General features: G+C 42.2%; 1 long non-coding RNA gene across 1 annotated transcript; it reads left to right on the forward strand.

The window, feature by feature from the left end:
* Positions 1 to 300: 300 nt before the first annotated feature.
* LOC144987218 (uncharacterized) lies at positions 301 to 4,634 on the forward strand. The gene is made up of 2 exons (XR_013651095.1): positions 301 to 2,567; positions 4,012 to 4,634. It is a non-coding gene; the product is annotated as an uncharacterized LOC144987218 (long non-coding RNA).
* Positions 4,635 to 4,978: the final 344 nt, after the last annotated feature.

A 4,978-nucleotide genomic window follows, 5' to 3' on the forward strand; every position in this document is an offset into this window, starting at 1 on the left:
TGAGTCAGCCCTAAGGTGGCCTCTCACACGTTTTTTGGGTTTGGCGCGATTGTTTGAGAACTGTCGGCGCCTCGGTTCCTCCATTTTGTGTGTGTGTGTGTGGGGGGGGGGGGGGGGGTCATCAGCATCTTATTCCTCGTGATCCATCCAGTTTTTTTGTTTTGCTTTTTGGCTGACCTTGCTATCTTTGATTTATTCCACCGGACGCAGTGCAGGGCTGGGGATGGCTGATTTTGCTGATGCTCCCTTTGTTCTGCCTCTCCATTCCTCCCGGTGGCGTCTTCTGGCTTAGGTGGGTTTTGAAGTGTTATGTGTCTGTTGTACGTGGCCCTGTTTTTCTCTGACTCACTGATGTTTTGTTGTTTCTCTGGTTTTAGGGATTTGGGTTGATTTGTGGGGGGTTTTGTGATGGGCTCTTCCCTGAGCTCTATTTTTTCCGTTTTGATTCGGTCCTAAGGTGGCCACTCAGGCATTTTCAGGTGTGACGTGGTTGTGTCGTCTGTCTTCCTCGGTTCCTCCATTTTATTTATTCATGTATTGTTATTTATTTTTTGCATCAGCGGCTTTTCCCTTGTGATCCTTCTGGTTTTTGTTTTGCGCTCAGCTGGCTTTGCCATCCCTGTAATCTTTTCCACCGGACGCTGTACATGGCTGGGGGAGGCTGATTCTGCTGTTCTGCCTCTCCATTCCTCCCGGCGGCGTCTTCTGGCTTAAATGGGGTTGACGTGTTATGTGTCGGTGTTCCTTCGGCTGTCGTCTCTGTCATGTTTAACTTCAATTGTCAGAAACCCTGTGCTGGATTTAGTGTAATTCTATTGGGCCCCCTTTGTTTTGCAGTTTTCTCTTTTTCAATGTTTCTCTGTTCTGTTTTCCTCGTCGCCTGGCTTTTGCAACTCTGTGGTCGCAACTCGTTTTGGATCTCGGTTTCCGATTTATTTAGTTTTCTGAATATGTGTAATGTGTAAATCTGTGTAATTCTTTATTGTTTTGACTACGATCGAACTTAATCAAATCAAATTTAAGGAAGGCATTTGGTTCTCTGCCTGTCTGGATTTATTTTTACACGGATCTCTGGTTTATGATGCATACTTCTCTGCCTCCATGTAGTCTCTTGCGTTTGTGCGGCACGTAATCTTTCCCATCTTTGGAGGTACGATATGAATCGGTCGCTGTTGGGCCACCTGTGTTTTGCTGTGTGCATCCTCCCCCACTGCCGTCTGTTCATCTTGTTCTCGTTCTGGGTTGTTCCTTTCCGGGCCCCCGTGTTCCCTTGTTCTGGATTTTCTGTTTTGCTTTTCTGGTCTCTAATTCTCTGCGCTTAGCGTGGTTTTATTATTGCGATGTTGTTTCAGGTCATCAGTCTCCCTCCACTTGTTTTGTGGCTCCACCCTCCTTTGGGGGAGAGGAAAATGTATGAGGACTCGCTTATAAATGTCCGGCCGCCAGAAAAATGTTTGGTCGTTAATCCAAACATTCAGCTCTACTGGTCCATCAACGGCTCATGTGGTTCTGAGAGAATTCATCCGTGGAGATTATTACAACGCTTATTTCAAGAGTGCGATAATAGTAATGTGCCATCATTTAACATGGTTTAGTTTTAAATAACTTGTATTATGAGCTAAATTCCTGGCTGTAGAAATTATCACTGATGCTCTTTAGCTTCAGCATCAAGAGTAAAACTTTGGGTCGCAAACCAATCCTCAGTCTGCCCTGCTTCAAGCATATGACGCTCGACTAAGAGTATCTCCTTTTGAGACTTATTCTCATCCGCCTCTCAATGCATGAGGTTCAGCCATTTTATTAGACCCTACGATCTCTCTTCAAATCTCAAAAAATTTTCTTCATTATGGTTTCCAGGCACCCCTTTGGCAATTAACTTTAAGTTATACGTGCTTTTGTTGTCCATCTATTGTGAACCAATGATGTCAAGTTGTAACCTCAAATCTAGCCGAGCCGCTGTCCATGCTACGTGGGATGGCGACCTTCCTCATCTACGTAATCTCCTTGGACCTTGGTTATCCTTTTATTCGCCTGCTCCTCTGTGGCCTTCCTAAGGTGCGTCCCTCCAGGAATGACTAAATGTTACTTCTCTCTTACTATTGGTGCATATATAAAATATATTTTGGTGATATATTACGTGCAGATTCTGTATTGACTGTCTTTCTTGTTGGGATCTATGCTAATGGTTTTCTATGGTACTATGAATACAGAACCTTCTCTTTAAACTCACTACTTGATATCTCCTTCTCAGAGTTGTTCTTAAAAGGAATTCATTCCCTTTCATCATAAGCCTTCTAAACTAATCAGGTCTAAATTATTTATGTATTCATTGCCAAGACTAATACTGCTTTGTCTATCTATGCATCGCTTCCTGAGCCTGCGGCCCACTCTCCCCGGTCAGCAATCCAGTTTCTGGAGGATGATGTCAAACCCTTGACAAAGTCGGATGGTTTCCAAGTTCCAAAGTCTCTGCTCGTCCTGCTGCTCCCCTGCAGATTGTTGCCCCTTCACCCGATCTGGATATACAACGACGACTGCATTCCACGCACCTACTCTGCCCTGAAGTGGTGGGGTAGCAAACCTCTTCCGAATTTCAATGACTTATCTTACTTGAATCAACTGATATGTTAGTATCAGAATGACATACAAAATTTCAGATTAGATTTTATGAAAATTATTTGCCAGGTGGAAGCCTCAAAATTAGGATGTTCTTAAGCTGTGTTACGATATGTGTGTAGTCCGAAATTCGAGGTTACTTGGGCTCGTATCTTATGAGCCGGATGGAAGCATTAAAAAATTATAGCGTTAGCTCATTCATAGTTCTCAAATGGAAGCTTTTAATTATGGATATCACTTATGCTTTATTATATTATTCCAGTGGAAGCTTAAAACTTGTATGTTAAGTTGTGCCGTCTACTTGCCGCTACTCGGAATGGAGTGGCCCGACGGTCTATGGTGCCGGGTCACATAACGGATCCACCAGATAGTGTGTTCCCTTCTTGGCGTCGTGCTGGAACGGGAGCGGCCCAATGGTCAATGGTGCCGGGTCACACATAGCAGACTCAATAAATAGTATGTTCCCTTCTTGGCATTCTGCTCGAACGGGAGCGGCCCAATGGTCTATGGTACCGGGTCACACATAGCAGACTCAATAAATAGTATGTTCCCTTCGTGGCGCTGTACTCGAACGGGAGCGGCCCAACGGTCAAAGGTGCCAGGTCACACATAGCAGATCCACTAGATAGTGTGTTCCCCTCTTGGCGCTGTACTAGAATGGGAGCGGCCCAACGGTCAAAGGTGCCGGGTCACACATAGCAGATCCACTAGATAGTGTGTTCCCTTCTTGGCGCTGTACTCGAATGGGAGCGGCCCAACGGTCAAAGGTGCCGGGTCACACATAGCAGTCATACTTGTAAGTCTGAATATGGAATGCCTCTGAAACACACTTCATCTGATTACATACTGATATACATTTAATTTCTTTCCAACCTTGATTAAATTGGTGTTGGGGGTAGTTATTACCCAAAAGTTTATGGAAATTTCTCTCTCTTGGAATTGCACGGAGTTTTATGCCAAACCAAAGGAAAGTGAAATGCAAAGTTAAAGGAAAGTGAAATGCAAAGTTAAAGGAAAGTGAAATGCAAAGTTAAAGGAAAGTGAAATGCAAAGTTAAAGGAAAGTGAAATGCTTACTTGGAGGAATGCGAAATGCTTACTTGGAGGAATGAAAAATGCTTACTCAGAGGAAAGTGAATGCTAACTAAGGAAAGTGAATGTCAAAGAATGTGAAAGCAACAAGTATGTGGAAGCAAACTAAAGATGTGAAAATAAATATTATTACTACTACATAAGTTATCTGACTGAAGTGAGCGACCTTGGGAGCATTTCGGTAAGACAACTCAGGCAGGCTTTACTTAGGCCACTCCCCTAGGGCGGGTCAGTTAATCAACTCACTAGTGCAACATCCTATTTAAGTCCAGGTGTGTAAGTTGTTCATCCTTCTTTACTGCAGCACTGCGTTCTTTGCCCCACCCTCCTCCCCGGCTTCCACCTGTGAGCTCCGTTAGGGGTAGTTATTACCCAAAAGTTTATGGAAATTTCTCTCTCTTGGAATTGCACAGAGTTTCATGCCAAACCAAAGGAAAGTGAAATTCAAAGTTAAAGGAAAGTGAAATGCAAAGTTAAAGGAAAGTGAAATGCAAAGTTAAAGGAAAGTGAAATGCAAAGTTAAAGGAAAGTGAAATGCAAAGTTAAAGGAAAGTGAAATGCAAAGTTAAAGGAAAGTGAAATGCTTACTTGGAGGAAAGTGAAATGCTTACTTGGAGGAAAGTGAAATGCTTACTTGGAGGAAAGTGAAATGCTTACTTGGAGGAAAGTGAAATGCTTACTTGGAGGAAAGTGAAATGCTTAATTGGAGGAATGCGAAATGCTTAATTGGAGGAATGCGAAATGCTTACTCGGAGGAATGCGAAATGCTTACTCGGAGGAATGCGAAATGCTTACTCGGAGGAATGCGAAATGCTTACTCAGAGGAAAGTGAATGCCAACTAAGGAAAGTGAATGTCAAAGAATGTGAAAGCAACAAGTATGTGGAAGCAAACTAAAGATGTGAAAATAAATATTATTACTACTGCATGAGTTGTCTGACTGAAATGGTATAGGCCTACATCAAAATCACAAAAATCTCCTAGCTTTTTAATCTGAAGCTGCTTCTTCTGCACTTTTTTATCACAAAGAGACCTAAACATTTGCAAAAAACAAACTGCTTTACTGTACTTTTTATTAAGTCAATATAAAAAAATACCCAACCTAATTAAATCCAAGCATGAATGAATAATCTATTAGAAAAACAAAATTCAACAAACTTTGAATGAAAAGGACAGTTTTAGGATGAAAACCACCATCAGGGAGTAAAAAAATAAGGCCATAAACATAATTGTTAATCTATATTGTCTTCTCTTAAGAAAAATATTAGCAGA

This window comes from Oryzias latipes, chromosome 18, assembly GCF_053564925.1.
Source record: "Oryzias latipes strain Hd-rR chromosome 18, Olatipes_Hd-rR_3.1".
NCBI classification, from domain to species: domain Eukaryota; kingdom Metazoa; phylum Chordata; class Actinopteri; order Beloniformes; family Adrianichthyidae; genus Oryzias; species Oryzias latipes.